At 36.7% G+C, this 21,107-nt stretch overlaps 1 long non-coding RNA gene across 1 annotated transcript; it reads left to right on the forward strand.

Annotated features, from left to right (window-relative positions):
* Positions 1-14,468: 14,468 nt before the first annotated feature.
* On the forward strand, positions 14,469-20,020 carry LOC116444351. Its single transcript, XR_004240288.1, has 3 exons — positions 14,469-14,629; positions 15,279-16,073; positions 18,361-20,020. It is a non-coding gene; the product is annotated as an uncharacterized LOC116444351 (long non-coding RNA).
* Positions 20,021-21,107: the final 1,087 nt, after the last annotated feature.

Genomic DNA, 21,107 nt, shown 5'->3' on the forward strand with positions numbered 1-21,107 from the left:
CTGAAACTCAGCCAATTAAATAACTATAAGGGACTGCATTAATTATGGACTTGATTTAAATCATGACCTTAAAGTTCCAATTAGGAAAACATTTAAAAACATGCTTAAGTCCCATCAAAGGCCATAACTGCATTTCAGCTTTTCACTAGAACTTCATCTGGCATTTAAAATTAAACATGGATTAAAGGATAATTTTTCTATAAAATTCTTTATCTCCCAAAGTAAGTCTTTCAGTAACTTGTCGGTATCTGAACGCAGTTTTGTATCTGTGAAATGCTGTACAATTGTAACTTCAGAAGTCATTGCCAGATGCATTTCTGCATGTATAGCCATGTGAAAAAATATTTTAATATTCACATTGCTGAGAAAATACAGTGTTATAGATGCAGACTAAAACCCAGATGAAATTGTCCTAAATTATTTACATATTGTATACTGCAGAGTATGAGTATAGAAAATTGCATTTCTAGTGATAAAAGATAACTTAAATTATTAATTAGTGATTTTTTTTCTTCATACCAGGAATTTAAAATTAATTCTGATTAGTCCTGATTTTGCTTAGTAATTAATGGAAATTATACTGTAGGTCCACAGGTATTAGATCTTGCTGTTCTATATGCTTGTCTTCTGAAATCGGTTTGTGCTATTGCATATGCATTATTAAAATCTTTATTCAGGGATATTTATCCAGACATTTTAAAGCATAATGGGGGGACAAGAGTTTCTAAGTGTTCACTGAGTGTCATCTGGCTTTGAATTATTTCAGTGATTGAAATACCTCTGGCACCTTTGGATCAATTGTCAGTGAATTCAGACAATAGCTTGGGGGGGGGGGGGGAAATGCAGAATATAATGCTAAGAGATAGTTATGAAAATTCAAAAGATATCAAGATTTCCTACATTTGTCTCACATATTGTATTCCAAACAGTTAATAATATTAAGATGATTAAAATAACTATTCAGATATATGTATGCAAGCAACATAATTTTCTCATCCAATTAATGCAATCAGTAATGATGTTTCTCATGATGTTATTTTCTATTTTGCTCCAGGTTGCTTAAGGTAAGTTGTCTTAGTCTTTTATGTTTAAGAAGACACTGAGTTAATATGTAGAATTCTCTTATTTAAAATGTGTGACATGCTGCTTTTCCTTCTAGATCAAGCAACTGGATTCAGGGGAAGGACACCATCGGCAGAAAATGTCACTGACACAGTATTATATGCTGTGGGTACTGGAAAAAGGCACCCCAGGAAGCACTGCCAGTCCTGCATTTCTCCACACATCCAATGGATATGTAAAGGGACTCAAAGGCATTTTTTATCCTTCAGGAGATGGATCTGGGGAAAGGGGACTGAGGTCCTGCTCCTGCTCACTGTGAAGCTTGGGTCCTTGGTAGGGATGTGTGAAGACTTCACATCACAGGGTACCAGCCCATTCAAAATGGCTTTTTATAACAACTTTTGCAGACATATCTTACACTGGTATCTAGACTGACTTCTTTAGTCTTGTAAAAAATCGCATCTGGTTCAGGGGGATCACTGTGACCTGTTCAAGCACAGGTTAGAAAAATCTGATTTTTGGCAGGTGTGTGATGGGGTGCAGGAGCCCTCCAAGTGGATTTAGTTGATAGGACTTGGATGGCTATGTTTATCCCAAGCCAGTTCACTGGGAAAATTATAATCCTTGTGAAGTGACTTCCTTGAAACCATCACTTGTATTTCCCACCCTCAGTGAATTCCCTATTTGTCTCTCTCAGTATTTCCTCTCCCCGAAAAAGCTGCTTACTTACAGATAAATTTTCAAGGTCTCTTCATTCTTCCAAATGACTCATATCTCTCCCAGTCTCTCCTCCTGAGCAGAATAATAGGATCCTTCTTGCTGTCATTTATCTCTGTGAACACCCTGAATTATAATAGTCAAGCAAATAAGATTCAAACAAATGTTTTAAATATGGGGTTTTTGGTCTATTACATTTGCATATGATGAAATTATATGACCTTCATGATAGTCCCAAATGAAGTGTACAAAGTGGAATTGGTGTAAAAGAGGAACTTTTCAAAGGTGATTTCCGTCACTGGATATAACCAGACCTATTATTTTTCTCCTGCAAATGGCTCCCAAGTTGGCCAAAATTACAAATGGATTCTTTAAGGAACATAATTGGAGAGTGCTTTCAAATTTGGTTGTTTCTGAGGAAGTTTTGCACCTTTAATTCATTCTTTATAATAATGGGGTAGTTCCTCACTGTGTCATTATAAATTATGATAGAGATCCAGCTGAGTCCTTGGAATTGAGTGTAAATTTAGTATTAATGTTTCTTGGGAATGTAGAACTTAATGAATAGGAAATTTATAAACGATTGTATTCTACCAAAGCAATCTGCTTGTAAGCTCTTTGTTCTGAATCCCATCCCTTGTGCACAGCCTCAAAAAATCCTTTGGGAGTGTTGAGTAATGCATCAGAGTGAACAGAAGATGGATTTGGAGAGAAGTCAAGATGTTTCTGATCACTTTGGAAAGAGACAATGTCATTATACTAAGCGAACACCAAAGTGAGCTATGGGGTGGAAATTGCAAGGTAAAGCTGAGGGGCTTGTTTTTAGTCCATCATCTACATGCTTTAGACCCTTTAGGAAGACCGTGCTGGTTTTACAGAATGTTGTATTTAAAATAAATATATTAATAGGAGACATTAAAAATCACTGTGGCTTTAGGTAATGTTTTTAATGTTCGGATCTATTTGACACATCTGTCTGGAGCCATGGGAAAACTGCAAATTAAAAAGATCCACAAGATAAGCACACACCAGTGTCTGAGGGAGACTAGTCATTTGGGTAGGCCCTTTTTTCTGCATAGTCTGACCCAAATAGCTTATTTTTCCCCTTTGATTTAGAACACAGAAGTTATTTGCTATTTGCAGATCAGGTTATTTGGGTCAAAGCACTGAAGTAGGCCTAAAGTATCTGAACAGTTGGGGGTTTTCTTTTTTTCTGATTTTTTTTGTTGGTTTGGGTTTTTTAGTTGTTTTTCGTTTTTTGGGGTGTTTATTTTGGCGGGGGTTTGTTTGTTCTTTTTTTTGCATCGGTTTTGTTCTACTTCACTGCTGCTCCACATTTTAGCATCAGTAACCTGTGCCAGCTCACTGATCCCAGAATAGCAAAACTCCATCTGGGTCGGGGTCCAGGTGGGATAAATATGCCTTGCAGGTGTGTGTGGTGAGGACATATCTTTTAAAACAGAGTTAAACATTAGTTTGCAAACTATATGAGCTGCATGCAATAGAAATGATCTTTAATAAGCCACTTGGTGCAGCATTTATGAACTGAAAATATAATTCAAAAAATTATCTTGATTCAGAACTCTGCCACTAGGCAATAACAGGTAGAAGGTTTCGATCAAAAAGTACTGTAGCCAGCAGAGAGGTGCAGGAATCACCTCTTAGTCCAGTTGTCCTTAACATTCGTGGAAGAGCAGGAGCAGCATATTACTATTTTGGTGTTGATAACTAGCTGGGGAATGTTGAAAATACCCATACAGATAAAAAGAGAGGACTGGAGTGTATTTGGGAAGAAAAGATAAAAACTGCTGCTTTGAAAATTATCTGAAACAAGGACAATGTGGGGAAAAGTGATAATGATACAGACTTCAGAAGTGCAAGAGAAGAGATTATTAGATGTCATAGTAATAGACAAAAATCAGTTTGGGTTGCTATATGCAGAATTAATGAACCGCGAAAGAAGGAAATGATAGTGAGAGAGAACACAGTATGCATACACCCTCCAAGTATACTTGATAAGTCTGATAAATTTCCTTGTAACTCAGCAGGGAGTCACAGAGAGGACATCTCTCAGATGGAGAGAAGGCCTTTGTTTTAGGTTTGGCCCTCAAAGTAGGTGTGTGAAATTTAAATCTGAAAAATCATTGTGGTTTATGCCCCAGCAAGGAGTCTCTTGACTGTCCTGAACATTTTTCTTTCCTTTACAGTTTTCAGTTTTGTCTCACAAGTAGCATCTGAATATGAGTTAGATTTACTGCTCATCCTTCAGTATTCATTGGAGGAGCTGAATCCAGGAATGTTTGGCAAATGTTATTTTATGTGTTGTTTAAATCTATGAAGAATAGGTGTGAAGTTCTGCTTAGCTGAATCTCTGCTAGGTTTTGGGTTTCTGGATTTAATCTGAAGTCGGTACCCTTGTCTACCCATTCCTTAATGAGCTTACAAGTAATAACACGGAAATTGTCCATGAATTAGTGCATTAAAGATGGAGACAAATTTTTTACAAGGGCACGTAATGACAGGCAAAGAGAGAATGACAGGAGGCTAACGCAGCATGTGTGGGATCATGAAGGGTTAGCTGCATTTCCCTGAAAGGTCCCGGGCTATGGGATCGTTCCGGTGGGTGCAGTACAGCACTCCAGCAAGCTTACTCCTTTCACCCGCATGGCTGTAAGGCGCGGACTCACACGCACACACACTCAAGCTGGATAGCTCAGCGTTACTAGAGTCAGGAGGGCTCTCCCGTATGGCATTTCCATGGACGAGGTTTATTGCATCCTGCTCCAAAGGAGACCAGAGGCAAAAGAGAGCAGACCACGCAGTGTCCAGGGTTTATGTACCAGAGCGGGGCAAGCATCAGAGACACAGGCAGGACTAGGGAGAGGGAGACAATGGGGAGGGTCTGGGGGTATGCAGGGTAACAAGCCAATGAGACAGACCAAGTCTGCATAGCACCACCAAGCCTGATGGGAGAGGCTTCTCCTTTCTCACCATGAGATTAAAGGGTGTTCTTAAACCTCGGAATGGGACCACCAGCAGGCCTCTGCTATTTCGAAGCTCCTTGGCCCCTCAACCATCACAATCACTGGCTCAGTCAGATCAACAGGAGGCAGATTTGGATTAGAGATTAGAATGAAACTGTTCTCTGTGAGGGTGGTGAGGCACTGGCACAGGTTGCCCAGGGAAGTTGTGGATGCCCCATCCCTGGAAGTGTTCAAGGCCAGATTGGATGGGGCTTTGAGCAACCTGGTCTGGTGGAAGGTGTCCCTGCCTATTGCAGGGGGTTGGAACTAGAGGATTTTTAAGGTTCCTTCTAACCCAAACCATTCCATGATTCTATGATTTTTTTACAGATCTCCATAGCATCTGTATCATGCAGAATATAAAGGCTGGTTTAGTTTTGCATTTGAAGGGGGGGAAATAGGAAGGGAAAAATATTCAGTCTTTGTAATAAGCTGTAGCACTTCCATCAAAGTAAGGTGAGGTCTTTTATCATCTCATCTCATGCGCTCCAGTTTGTTACCAGTCCAACTTGTTCCAATGGCACATGTGAATATTCCCCTTCATAATTCACTGTGTTGGGATAGTAGAAGCAAGGTGAGCAACTCTTTAACCAGCCTTTGCCTCACAGAACTCAAAATATTTTTGTGGTTTTGTTCCATCACATTTTTTTAGATCTATAAACACCTGAAATAGGGCTCAGGTTTCTTGTTGGCTTGCCTGCAGAGTGACCTGTTTAGTAAGGAAAACACCACTTCCAGCTGCAGTGTTTTGGTGTCAGGCATGGAACAATGCTCAGGTAGGAGCTGGTCCTAAAATTAATACCCTCAGAAAACACATCCAAAGGTTTCTTAGGTGCACTTAGGCTATGGAGGGTAATTGCTGAAAGGTTTGCAGACTTCTGCTTAACAGTCAAAATTGTCATGGATTTAGACAAAAGATAAGTTATTGCTGAGAACCTGAGGAAAAATATTGCTTGCATAAAAGCCTAACCAGGACATTTGACATGCATTTTTCACAACATTTGGATTTGTAAAAAACATTCAGGCTACTAAGTTTTATAACTAAATAAGCAAAGTATGTGCATTTCAACTACAACTTTGCATTGTAATATTGCTAGTTTTATCCAGTTATGAACATCTATGATGCTAAGATCAAAGAAAAATATTGCTAAAATTAATGAAAAAACCCAACCCTATTGCTATCAATAGATTAAAAAATAGTTGAAGGAAAAATCCCCACAAAATTAAAGGTTTTCCTCACATATCCTTGCGTTGTTACATGAACATCCTAAACGAATCTGTGCTATATATGATTGTTGCATGATTCAGTGAATGATGAAATTACCTTTGATGGTACTGTTTTACCCATAGATGTTTCACATGCATTTCCATTAGAAAGAACAAAGTGCTCAGTATTAAGACGAGAGTGCTCTTTAGTGGCCTCAATAGCTGGCTCATTCAACAATTCCAACTGTCAATATGCCAGATATTTCTATGTAGTGTTCCCATTTAATGTTTTAATCAAGAAAAACTACTGTAATAGCACCAAATTTAGCATATAATTAAAACAGAAAATTTTCATATTTTCCCTTTCATGTAACTGTACTAATTCTCTAATAAATTTCATAAAGTTGACTCATATTTCTGCTTTGGCATTCTGACAAAAGAACAGAATTCTTTGCAAGTGTTGGCTTAATTTCCATTTTTCAAAACTAATTTCAATTTTTATTGCTTCATTTAAAATTTATTGATTAAAGTAATATTAAGTCTTGCGAAGCTTTGCCAAAGAAAATGAAAGAAAGAAATTATGTATATTTAATTAGCTACAGTTCTTATTTAGGAACAACTTATTCTTTCTCTTTTAAGGGTGATTTTTCTTATCAAGTAAACTAATTCACTCGTAACACATTAGTCAACCCTGTGAGAAAGATGAGGGGTGAGGGGGCTGAAAAAGTCCTTTCATATTTAAAGCCTGTTCATTTAAGAATATATATATATATATAATTTAAAGAAAATTCTGAAAGCTATTTTATAAAATAAAAGTCCTCTGTCTTCCTCAAATCTCCACAAGATTTATATCTCCATCTTGTACTACTCCAGTGTTGGCTTCAACATTGCTACTTCCAGGTAACAGATTTCTGAAGAAACAAAGAATGAAACATGGTAACATGTGAAGATAACAAAAAAAAAAAAAAAAAAAAAAAAAATTAGTAGAGTTGGGCTCCTGAAATTCCTGAATGTTTATTTCAGTTTAAGATTCATGTTTTAGGTATGGATTCCATTAAAACAAGGAAATATTATTGTTGTTTGTTGGCTTTGAAGAGACTTCAAAGTGTTAACTACATAGGTAGTTTTCTCCTATTAAAAGAGGTTTTGTTTTCATGGTCAAATGTGTTTTTTAAATTGGGAGTATGCTCAGCACCTTCACACAGAAGTCATAAATGATCAAGCCACATTAAACAATGAGATGTGTCACATTACAGCATTAACAGTGAACAATAAATCAGTTAATCAAATGTGTGACAAAAGTAATTTTGGGATGAAAATTAAAATTGATTTCTATTAGAAAGAAAAAAGTAGAACTTACAATTAAGCATCATACTTACACAGATCTAAGGCCATGAATTTAATATACCCTTATTTATAGAAACTAATATTGAAGATGACAAGCTCTGAAAATTGAAATTGTAAGGTTCTTTCTATGATGGCTTTTCTTTAATTCTGTAGAGAAGAATACAAAAATTCAAAATGCTCTCTTTTCCCCAGGCCAGGGAAACATGTTCCAGTGGAGCACTCAATAAAAGAACTTTCCCACTCAAAAGCAACTTTTATAAAAGAAAAAAATCAGGGATAAAAGCAAAACACACTTATAAAACCACTTGGCAAAACTGAATAATCTACCAAATCTGAGAATGAGAACACTTTGAGGCCACTTCTTCTGCTGCAATTGTAGAGTAGCTGCTGAAGTAGTTCATCTTTCCCTTCTTCTCCTAGATAAGCTTTTACCATTTTTGTCCAAACTCCCCAAAACATACAGCTGTCAGGTAGTCAGTCACTTAAACTCCAGCCACATAACCACTGATGTATTTTCTGTTAGATAGATAAATCCCAAAAATCATAAATAAGACCAACCTCTTGTCTTTGAACTTATGTTTGATTTCTTCTTGCCCCAGGCTCTTTTGCATTTTTCATCATTTTATATAAAAACTAACTCCTAAGTAAAGGGTTCTCTTTTCTTCCCCTCTGTTCTTTCTCTTCTTCTCTGTCTCCTCTTCCTCATTTATGGCTCCTTCATTTTGCTGTGGGGGGCTGCAGTCAAATTGACACACATGTCAATCAATTTGGGCATCATTTTTAGCTATTCCAATATGAAGAGTAGTGGCATATTCATCCTAATATCAGACTCTAACATTGTAATATTTCTATCTTAACATTGTAAAGGTCTCCACAGAACAGGTCTGTAATACAAAAGCAGGTTAGGCATGGTCAATGCTGACAGTTTCTTTGTACCAAAACATGCCAGCAAAAATGTATGTCTTTATTAGGACATCCATTATGACCCACGGAATTCTGGTTTGCTCTTATGACTTCTTTTGGGTGTCAAAAAAATACTCCTATCTTCTAAGATTTGACCACAGACTTTAACTTACAGCAATAAATGCCCTGTACTATATGTGTAGTGCTGTACAGCTTCCCTGGTCATCCATCATTTGTTAAGCTGTTTCAGTTTAAAAATATAATAGTAACCACAGGAGCAAGGAAAAATAGCTTCAGGGTACAAATGGCTACAATGCTTTAAAATTCTGTGGTTTTGCCAGTCAATTAGATTTTGAGGTACCACTGGCAGAACAGCCTGTTCTCTGTGTTCTGCTGGTGGGAATGTTCCTCGTGGTACATGTCATATAAAGTACATATTGCCATATTGGTTTTACTTAGTACATGTTTAACAAGAGTGTCCCAACACACTAATTAGTAAGTAACCCAGAGGTCCATTATAAATTGCTAAAAGGACACAGATGATAACCCTAGGAAAGAAATATGATTTCCTTTATTTATTATTAATCATTACTATAGTTAAGCAATTAACAAATAAATTCTTTCAGGATTTTAAGGAAAGGCATATTTCTATGTTAATTATTACCACTGAGTTATTAATACTATAGAATAAAACAATTAAGCATTTTAATGTTACTTTGCTTTAAGCAAACAATAACCCTTAAGATTTGTAACCTCCAACCCTCTCAGTAATTTATTTAAATAGCAAAATAATTAATTTTCTTAATTATATAACCATTTTTACTCAGCAAGCCTATTCTCCTAGATGGGTGGGTAAATATGCTGTTCCCACATGCTATTCCAGCTCAGAGTACATTGACAGGAAGCCCATGGTGGCACTACTCTGTGGTAAGTCTATTGACATGCTGGAGTCCCACTGTCAACTTCTAGTTTTGTGTGAAAAGACTCAACAAAATATTTCACGTGTATCTCTAAAAGAAATACTCTAGTGCCAAAGGAAAGAAGATGTGTCCTATTTCCTTTGGTTTGTGTAGAGTAGTTCACTCTCTCTCGAGCAAATATTGGAGTTCTTGTTTCCTTGATTACCATGTCAAGGTTTTCAGTGGAGCAAGAACTGGATTTGTGACTCTGCATCTTAAGGGAGGTGCCCATAGCCCTTGGCTAAGGAATTGCTCTCAGCTTTAGAGGTTTTTTGGTGCACTGAATATTTAATTAGTTATTGCAAAGTGGAGCAGCTTTCAGGCTGAAACAGGAGGGGGAAAATATTTTCCTCCCTCATTAATATCTTATGGGATATTCTCCTGGAAGGTAAGAATTCAGATCTTCTCAAGCAGAGAAGAGAGTGAACCCAGGTCTCTTACACTCAAGCTCGGGGCATAGGCTTGGAATTAAATTAACTAGAAAGCTGTCTAGTTATAAATGGGTCAGCCTATGTGTGAGTAAAAATAGTCCAGGTAAGTTAAGTCACCTTGCTTCTGCTCCTGTGAATCCTAGCTAGGGAGAGGGGTCTGCCTCTGACATGATCCATATTTGAAGAACATTTTTTCACTCTTAAGCATGTGCACTGAATTTTTGTGAATCCTGCTGTAATCCCACTGTTAGAAATTAAGTTGTTCTCCTGCAACGTGTATGAAACCTCCAAGCTAAAGCAAGGATGCACACTTGGTTTGGTGGCTACACAACAGAAAGTCATGGTTTTGTCTAAGTTTTAAGCATGTGTGAACCCTTACTGGAGCCAAAACCTACAGATACCATGCTCCGTGGGTAAAGCAAAGGGAACACATTACAAGCCAGGATAGCAGTATCCTATCCTGATAGATATGCTGGAAGAGAAGTACAGGAAATGATTGAATTCTGCTAGCAAAGTCTGCTTCACTGGACATAAACACTGTGAGGAATTAAAGATTAGACTTGGTAGTAGGTTTAACGTCAACACTAGTTTATTATTTTCTTTATTCTTTTTTGGGGGGTGAATGATCTTTATTTGAATGTGTTTTGCAGCTAAGATAAAAAAAAAGGTTAATTAGAAAAAAGGTCTAAAATGCTTGCCCAGCTGAGATTAATGGAAAATAGAAATCACAATGTGTTTCTCAATAATTTCGCACTGTGTTCTAACCTAGGTATTATTTTTTGCTTCTGAAAATCACCAGACCTTTATAGATAGCTTGGGTATTCTATCACTTTGCTTTCTTAAATATTTAAACACTCAGCTGGATTCCTCTTTTTGTGTTCATGTACCAAGTGAAAGATAAAATACAGATAATGGCAAGCATTTTGCTAAATAAAAATTATTTCAGTTTGAGGTTAATTCTCACATTGTGACTATGTTGCTACTAAACATACTTTTATCATTCAGTCAGCAAGTACATTTCGGCATCCCGTTTACAATCAGATCTCTGAAAGAAAGACTTATCTGAGAAAGCATTCTAGCAGCTCCAGATTACAGCAGTTATTAATGATATGAATAAACATTTTTGTAAATTGACGCTGAATGATTTCTTTAAGATAACTGAGAATTCCTTCACTCCCACTAAAGCCGTTTTTCCTAGTGAATAAATACCCTTTACAATTTGTGGATTTTCTTACTTTCCAATCTAAATTTAAGCCATGATTCAAAGCTTTTCTTTTGTCAAAGCTTTTTGCATTTCAAAGGACACCTATAGAATATTTCTACTAGAAAGGCATACATGGGTGAGAAAGAAGAATGGAGGACATGAAGTTGATTTCACTTTGCCTCTTTCACTTATAGTTGCTTGATGAAACCTGCCAAACTTGATTTTGGAGTGTGCACATACAGCATATATTAAAGGAGCTAGTAAATTTTCAGAAAGGGAAATCAATAGAATAATTCAATGTGAAAAGCTCATTCTTAACTGATAGATTAGTTGAGGTTTCTTGGCTCACTGTACATGTTAAGAGCAACATTCTAGGCTGCTACTGATGGGAAAAAGTTCATCTTAAGAGGAAATGCGTATGTTGAGGAATGTTGACTTCATAATATACTTTCTATCCAGAAGGTCACAAATACCCGAAGGCACTGCCAAAATAAAGGCCACGTCCTAAATTTTAAATCTTAAAAATAAAGTCCTTAAAATTTATATTTAATAGATCTTATTATTCTATTCCTTTTGTTTGAGCAAAGGTTCAGAGCGATGAACTGATTCAACTAAGGTCAACACTGCAAGTCCACAAAAAAATCCCTGGGGTGAGTGATCCATTTCAAGCCTAGAAAAGGTCTTTTTTGAATTCCCCTCTCTTGTTCAGTCACATAAAATTCTACAGCTCAAAGATAAGCTATCTTTCTACACTCTTCATGTAATCAGTCTGTGTTGTTAATAGCTCACCAGTGAGACGATATATTCACGTCACCAACCCTTTTGATGGACAGCTTTTTATCAGTAAGTTGCAGAAGCTATATAGTAACAAATTCCAAACTTTCTCTTTTGTACAAGAAAAATGTATTTATACTGCCACAGGCAGAATTGTACACTAAAAAACTGAGAGGTATACACATTTCCATAGAACCCCACTTAAACTGATACGTTTGCCAAAATGTCATTGTTCTTTTTATTCCTATTGGTTCAAATTAGTTATTTTTTACCTCCTAATGAGTTCTCCCTCTCCCCCCCCCTCTCTTTCCATCTCTCTCTCTATCAGTATCTCTTCAGTATCCCTAGGAATCTGGATCAAAACATTAAGGGTCATTGAATGCAGCGGAATGTGTTTTCTCAGCACTGTAATTAATCAAGGGATTTACTAAATATCCTAAACATGAAAGAATCTGGATATAATGAAAAAAAACCCCAATCCCAAATTTCTTTTCTGTTTTGTATATTTTACAAAAAACCACACATCAATCCGGAACAAACCAACATTAATGTCAGTGCCTGTAGCTGGAGGTACTGTTATGAGAGTGTCTCACATCAGCAGTGAACCTTATTCTTCAGCTGGGTTCAAAACCACTGCTTTATCAAGCCAAAAATTCCAATTATGGAAAAACTTTCCATTGTGAAGATTGATCAGAAATCTTTTCTAGGGCAGAATAAGTTATGAAGACCCTCATTCTATTAGCTCTCTGGTAGATGAAGTAGTCACTTATCCATCAATTCATCTACAGAAAATACTTAAGTACTTTCGTGAAAAATTTACAGATTTTGATGTCAAGTGAGGGAAATGAAGCTTTTTACTGATTCTTTCTGTCTGAAAAAGAATCGGGAAGAAACTAATACTTGCTATGTGCCTGCAGAGAGGAGAAACAAACACCTAGCAGGTAAGAAATCTATTCAGATTTGCTGAAGTTCATCAGAAAAAGACAGATGTGTGATCTAACAGCTCTTTTCTGAGCTGACTGTACCTAAAAATAGTTCATTTGGAGTTTGCATAAACTATAGTTTGGGTTTTATATCCCTAATTTTTATTTTTACCTCAATTGCCCATGCTTCTGGTGATTTCCTTCAAACAGCTTGAGGAATATACATAAGCCTCCTATCTGTTGTGTACATTGTGCACAATGTTCATGACTTAGATGACCTCTAAGTGGTCCGTTGTGGTAAAAATGTTTTTAAAATGCTTAGCATAGATTGTGTTTTTATCGAAAAGATTAACATCTGCTTCCAAAAAACAAATATGCAAGCCTGAATGTTCCCTGCAGTATTGGCTTTTGAGGACTGTGTTGATTTGCCATAAGTCTTCTCTTTCACTGAAGTTTGAAGAAGTAGAGAAGTTTTCTCATTTCTAGTTATTGGCTGTGTGTTGAAAGAGATCCCTTCATGTTCCATAAGCTCTTCTGTAACATTTTTAGGTGCTTCAAATGTTTGCGTTTAACTAAGGACTGTAATGCAAATGTGAGGTGAACTTTGCAGCATCTCTTAAGACAGTTATTTGACCACAATAGGTTTGTAGTTTCAAAGTAGATTTGAAGTTTCAAAAAATATCGTAAAGATCTAGAAAAACAATAATTCTTGACTGTTCATTATTTAAATGATTGAATTATAAAATGGGGAGAAATAATAATGAAGTTATAAGAAGGGTCATGAAATCGAATTGTGTTGTAAGATGAAAAGCAGCAGTAATACATGCTGAATTATTTCCTTTAGTCAAAAAACAGACAAGCTTTAAATTAATAGCAGCAACTCAGTTCCTTTAAGGTTAAAGAAGGAATGGGAAAATACTTTTATTTTTGCCCTTAGGGACTGTACATGCTGAAGGAAAAGATAAAATATATCAAACACAGGGTGACTAACAGGGGTGAGTACTGAAATTTAGTATATCTTTATTTACTCTGCTTAGCTTTCTCTTTAACACAAGAGAAACAGTTTTACCTTTAATATTGAGAATTATACAACCACCTACAGGTTTCCTGCTTTCTGTAAATTCAGCCTCTTTAGTGTCACTATCAAGATAAATAAATCTCTGGGGTTTATTGAAATTTTATTATTGGGTTTTATATACTCTGTTATATGCTGTATCAGAAATACCTCATGCTGAATGTTAGTCTTAATAGCCATTTCCAGAAGGCTTTTTTTTGTATGTCATGTTTAATAATAAAAAAAAGTTTTGACTGAGCTTGCTGCAGTTTATTTTCAGAATGACTTTCAAATGCACTGTTTATCTGCATGTTGAAGTGAAAATGAAAGCAATATTGTTGACAAGCATATTTTGCTTTTTTTCAGATTTCAAACATTTTCTAAGGTCATGTGGGTATTGCTGGCCAAGCATCAGTAGTTTATTTACTGCTTGATTACAAGTGGAATTGTAAATGGAATGAAATAAGATGGATATGGAGGATTACCAACTAACTGCTGTTGGCATACAACCACATGCTTAAAGATGTCTTCATTCATTAACAGACTCTTTTAGCTTGCCATGGTTGGAAATGAAATGCAGGTCACAGCTTGTACATTTATCACTGTAAGGAAAGCCTCCTGCCAGTACTGGTTAGGCAAAGTGTACTTGCAGCCATTAGTAGTCCGGTCTGATTACTGGGCTCAATCTGTTACTAACGGCAACCAGTGCCACTGCCAATGCAGTGACAGCATTGTTTCCATCTGTGCCCACAGGAGAAATTTTAAATCTTAGAGTTTAAAATTCTGAAACAACCTTACAGACACAATTAATCAATTTTCTTAGGGATTTTTTAAAGCTGGTGTATCTGCAACCAGCAAACTGACCCCTACCTTCTGCAGAAGCCAAATAGCAATCAGCCAGTATCACCTCAATTATAACTCTACTATGACTTGATATCTCAGGTCTGTGCTCTTAAACTACCTGCAGGTCTCCTTCCCAGCACTGCAGTAAATGCCTGTGCAGCTTCTCCTTCTGAGAGAGAGCTGGTGAGTGCTTGTCAACAAAGCTAAAAGGAGAATTGCTTGAGGGAGTTAATACAGGAGAAAAGGGAGACAGGGGTATGTGGGGGAAGGGAAGGCAGTAGGGAAAAGCAGCAGGATGTAGGGGGTAATGGTGGAAGATTGCTGGTTGGTCCTGGAAAAAAATATTGGACAATATTTATGAAAATAAAGCAATTGCATACAGCCTTATGTTTATTTTTGCTGCTGCATTATGTCTTGTACAACAAATTTTGATCACATAAATGTCATGCTGAGCATTATATCAGCTTTGCTAACTCAAACTCTTTATAAAATTTCTCTCTGTAATAGTAATACTTCTCCTTTGCTGAATAATTGCTTTAAGTCTGAAAATCTGCATTAGAAAGTGGGTGTATCTAAGTATTTTCTTGTGTTTTAAATGTAAGTGTATGATGCAGTAGAACTTTTTAATCTGAGCAGCCTTTTTGTAGTTTATCTTGGAGGTCAGGAGTAAGAGGTAAACAGGCAGTCGATTGTTTCAAGTATAGGCATAACAGTACAAGAAGGTAAGAAGAAGGTGCCAGTTCTGTTTCAGTTCTTAACAAACTAAAATATGCCTACCTTTTGAGCAGATGTATTTTTAAAAAGATCTGTTTTTCTTCTTTGTCTTGAATAGGCCATGGTAAATTTACAACTGGAATTCATCCTCATCAAAGTTTTATTACACTATAGAAGAAACAGCCAGGACAGTCTAAGATATGACTGACTCTTGTCTGCCTCTACTGTAATTTATTGATCTTCCAGCAGAACTGGAGAAAGAAATTCATAGCTGATATACCACCAGTTTCTTAAGAGAAAACCTGCTAGCAACAGCATGTGTCACACTAGCCTGGCCTGGCTGACTTGGAGATGAAACAGGCCAGCTGGGATGGATGGGCTTCCTGGCAAACTCCAGAAGAAGCAAGATGCCAGGCTGGTTCTAAAGTGGCATTTCTGCCCCAAGCATCCCACAGGAAATTGAGCATAGAGAGCTCTCGGTGGTGCCTTTGTTCCACAAGCAAGGCCAGTTTAGAAAGGCTTTTCCATTCTCCAAAAGGAAAATAAAGAAATATTTTGTTCTCCCAGGGAGTATGTGAGGATGGTCACATGTGTTAGAGCATCTCTGTAACTGGATGATGACCATTTCACTACTGGAGAGTACAAAAAGAGTGGCAGTACCCCTGTGCAAATTAAAATGAGAGCTTATGTTGAGAGACTAAAAAGCCAATCTCAGTATAGGAAAAAAAGTGCTTTCCACAATGGCATGGGAGAATGAAGCTGATTGAAAGAAAAAGCAAACAGGAAGATAGAGGGCAAGGCAAGACACTCAGGGTGAAAAGTCAAGAGCATAAAACTGAAACAGAAGAAAACAAAATCAAGAATAACTATTGTGAGAAACAAGATATTTTCAGAGCTCTGACTATACAAGATGGTAAGTGTTTAATAAAGTAAATCTACAAAAATAGAAAGGATTGCATGCACGTATTTTTTGTTCTTGAACATCTTTCTCAATCTCTGAGCAATATCTGATAAATTGTGCAGTTTGTTAAAAAGAAAAAGAGAACCAAAACCCCCACAAAACCAAACAACTGAATAACAATGACTTGTATCAAACAGTTTTGACCTCAACCTGTTTTGAAGTCTGACCATATGCCTTTATGCAAATTTCCTAAATAGCTAATAAACTGAAGCAAAGGCCAAAAGCCTTTGACATACAGGTTTAAAATATCTGAGTACTGGGTTCATTGAAAGGAAAACCATTGAACCAAAGCTTGAATTCCTGTTTTAACCAAATTATTCCAAGATTTGTCAGTTACTGCTGTGCACATTCTGTTACTGTGGTAGTAGTTTAGCGAAAGTCCCTTCTCCAAAACTGAAATTCAGTGTCCTTGACTGGAACTGAGAGAAAAATGGGCAGAAAAAAAGTGATCGTTATCTTCCGGGGTCTAGAGAATAGTAGGAGAAACTCACATAAAACAAGGACTCATCTCTGGAGGTGAGGGTACGATTAATATATTTCAAGATATTAAAGGCCAGGGGGATGTTTTGAACAAATAAGCATAATTTAATTCTTAATGAATTATCAAAAAAAAAAAAAAAAAAGAACCTCCCAAATGACTAGGAGCGAAAATTGAGTTACTACAATCTAATTTTAGCTTAATTCTGTTGAAAGCACTCTTAATATTTAAAAAATGAAATGAAATAGTGTTAATTGTGTGATTTTGAAGAGTGTAATAATTAAGCTGCACTAAACAGGAAAACAGGTGAAGGAGCTCAGGTATATTACAATAGACCAAGGTTTAGACTATCTAAAATTGATGTCATGTGGGAAATAACTGAGCAGTCACTCTTTCATTTCTATGGAGATCTGCTAAGACTGAGACAGCAGCAATGTTTGGAGAAGTTAGAAGACAAAAGGGAAAACTCTGAATCCTGAGATGGTTATAGAGCAATAGATTAGACAAAATGCATTTCTCAAGGTAAAACAAATATTGAAATAAGGACACTTTACAGATTCTTTCTTATTCTGTCCCGAAGTCAGCTCCATGTGCTGTAGTTTTAATGAAAGTACATTGGAGAGAAAGAACAGAGGCAAGTTTTTGATTTGATTATACTTGCAGTTTAAAACAAGGACATGAAATCATCCAAGTTAGGAGAAAAAAGACACAGATGAAAAGATGATGAGAAACAAATGCTAAGGAAAGAAGGGGCAGGGAGGAAGAGGAGAAGAAGGGAGGGGAGGGGCGGGGAGGGGAGGGGAAAGAGGAGGGCGGGGGCAGGTGCTTGCTGAGGGCAAGAGATGGTAGGTTCCTGGGAAGGTGGCTGCTGGCCTGGGGGGAGCAGATTAATATATCACAGAATCATAGAATGGCTTGGGTTGGAAGGGACCTTAAAGATCATCTCATTCCAGCCCCCACTGCCGTCTTATCTAGTTTATGATGTGCTGAATCTTACCTTAAATATGCACTTTTAAAAATTATTTCATACTCATATGGCAAGTTAAACAGACCAGTTGAAATACAGCCACACCCATCACATGAATATTGCTCTCTGTCCCTGTATTGCCTGCTGATATGAAAATGTTTCAAGAAGGTAAATTGAATTTTCTTCTGAAAGTATATGGTATATATTCAGAAAGAAGTATATAATACTAGTACTAAAGATGCTGTCATAAAGACCGGAAAAAAGTTGTCAACTCTCTATGGCAGTTGCATTAGGAGTTAATTCTCTCAGCAATACGCCATGTCATGCTCTCATCTGAAAGTAGATACAATGACTATGACTCAGTTAAACAATACTCAAAATTCAGTCAGTAGAAAGGATATTTCATATTAATTTGAAACTTTTTTTATTTTCCCTCCTCCTCCAATGGCAATGGATTAACATTTTCCTTATTGTCAAAATAACCAAGATAAAAAAAGAAAAACAAAACAGTGTTCTGAATTAGCATAATAGTAACTTTGACACATCTATTGATAGATGCAGAAATCAAACAATTAAGAAGTTAATAAGGAAAAAAAATCTAACCCCCCATGCCACATCTTTCAAATCACAAATATACTCAAAATTTAAAGAGGGTTAAAGTAGAAACATAAGCTCGGCTATATTCAAATTAATTTGAAAGCATGAAATAATCACTGTTGAAAATTATGCTATTAAAAAAATTCAATTAAGATTCATGACTCACTTCAGTTTTGATTTTATCCCTTCTGCTCTAGAAAGTTGCGAACTGCATATCAAGAGTTCGGTTGGGTTTGGGAAGCAATGACGAACATTCATTTCAAGACATTTCTTTTGGATTCAGGCAGTACTGACTGTGTGAAAAAGGGATAAGGATACCTCATTGAATTTCCTACATATTGCAACATCATTGCATCTGACCTGGTTTTCTTCATTAAAGAATGTTTTGATGTTTGTGATTTGGTTTACAATGTTTTGAGAAGGAAATGTTATCAATTATTTTCAGGAACATAACATTTTGGGATTTTACATTTATGATGCATTTTTAGTAACATATTTATTTTGAAAGCAGCAGCAGCAACAGCAGTATGTTTCTTTCTCATTTTACTGCATTTTCTACTATTACCGATAGTAGAAAATCCAGAACTGTTGAACTTCTGCACTGACATCTGCACAAACTGCTCAGCAGTGCAGGAGTGAAACATGCTGCTATATCCATTCTTCTCATTTTAGAAGTCATGGTATTTCTGTTGCTTTTATGGCACGCTCTCATGATCAGCTGATCTCATGAGAAACCTCACACCATGGAACCTTCACCTAGACCTGATCTGACTTATGTCAGCATTATGCCAGTGTCAAGGACGATGACTCTGCCCCACCTCCCCAAGTATTGAAGGAAAATAAGTTTTCTGTATGGGGCTTGTATTTTTATAGATGAGTATCTGCATCTGTAGGTAGAAGGACAAGAAAGGAAGCAAAACAAAGACTGATATAAAAGAAAAAGGAATTTTAGTGCTTAAGGCAGCCTTAGTACCTTGAACAAAACACTCTGACAGATGTGAGAAAACTCCGAGACAATCCCAGTCAAATGCTAGATGACCTCTATATATACTGAAGTTACCTTGGAGTTAATCAGGATGATGACATAACCCAGACAAATTATTTAGGCTCCATTACAGATGACAGAGGAAGATTTGTACTTAGGCACAGCATTTCATCTTGCCCATATTAGAGCACAGAAAAATGTGGTCACAGCAGCAGTGAAGCAGAGGAGGAGGATACAATCTTAACAGGAAAGTGAGACGATCAGCCACAGGAAGAATGCACAGAAAATTGCTGCATTATGATAATGGTGTTTTATTGATTTTACAGCATCCTGCAAAGGAATTGTAGCAAGATTTTTAGGAGAAAGCTTTATATGTGTTGCCCCTCCAACATAAATTTTATCATTACTTTTGAAAGGTAACCTCACATGAAGTAGCAAACACTGTCTTTGCATAATTCTGAGCATTATAGGAATACAAAATGTGGTGTAAAATTAATTTAGGTGTAACGAAATCACTGAAGAAACTCTCTCTTGTGGTCTATCAGGACAACTCCAGAGCTGCCAGTTGGCTTATAGAGGCAATTTAGCCTGACTGCTTCAGTTTATCACTATTAATGTATAAAAAGCACTGTTTGTGGTACGGATTAGTTGTTGTCTCATCTCACCTCATGTTCTGAATAATAAATGTTTATGCATGTTGCCTTCAATATGATTTGTCATATAAATGCTATATAATTTAGTTATTAAGATAAGATACTATGTGACAATATTTATGTAGCAGTATCCTCCCAATCACTCAACTGCTTCTAAATGCTAAGGGCCAATTAGATGATTTTTGCCTCTGAGATCTGGTAATCATTTGTTGACAGATATTAAATGATTCATAAAAACACATTCAACTATTTTCTCTCATGAAATAAATAGTTTTCCTTTTCTTTTTTATCTTTTTTCTTTTTTCTTTTTAATGAATGCAGTGGATAATCAAAGCTCAAGAAGTTTAGAGCACCCAACATTTGAATTGCACTACACATCACTTCAAAACTATAAGCACTTAATTTATAGTGCACTTTTTAAATTAATTGCAAGTCCTACCACCAACATCATATTATTCTCTATGAGGAGATTTTACTATCCAGCTGCTTTGTTCTTTGTACCACCTCAGCGTTTTGGCCTACCAAAAGCCAGCTCATCACCTTGCAACACAGTTTCTATGGCAAATGTCTTCTGTTGACAACATCTAGTGCTACACAGTGTAGCACTTCCATAAAAGCTCCCTAAGTTTGTTCCTTTCCTTGGGGCCTGCAACACAGCATTCCCAAAGCAGGAGTAGGGCTTGTAGCTGAAGAGTGGTTCTCAGCACCACTCATGAATTCCATGATCTGTTACAAAGGCTTTCCTCCCACATTTACCTGTTGGTTTGTTGGTCTACAAAATTTAACTGAAGTTAGTGAGTTCCCATTTAATTTATATAAAAGGATAAAAAAAGTCATTTTAACAAAACCTGAACTGACTGCAAGTTTATGAATTGCATCCAGCATAATCCAAGGCAGAGATTCAACCTTGAAGTATTATACCCAGTTAGGTTTGAGGCAGAGTTGGAAATAAATTGGCAGAAAATGTGCATAAATCTGCTACAGTACTTGCTTTGAAGTCTGTATTTACTACAAGCTCATGGGCTAATTACATTATCATAGTTTTGCATTGGCTTATATGATATATAAGCCAGCACAGTAATTTATAGCTTTGCTGCTAAACCAGTGCAGAGGCATCTTGTCAGGCTAGCGGGGTACCCCAGAGAGGCAACTTTTTTTTGCTTTAGAGAACAGTACAGCAACAGCATGAAATTTCTAACAAAATAAACCAGCAGGTCTAGTGCCAGATGCTCATGAGCTGAGTTTGTGGCTGCCATTACCTTCAGTGAAGAGCAGACGTGGTCTGACTGTGAGGCAGCCCTGGAGT

The sequence above is a fragment of the Corvus moneduloides genome, chromosome 5 (genome assembly GCF_009650955.1).
Source record: "Corvus moneduloides isolate bCorMon1 chromosome 5, bCorMon1.pri, whole genome shotgun sequence".
Classification (NCBI taxonomy): Eukaryota; Metazoa; Chordata; class Aves; order Passeriformes; family Corvidae; genus Corvus; species Corvus moneduloides.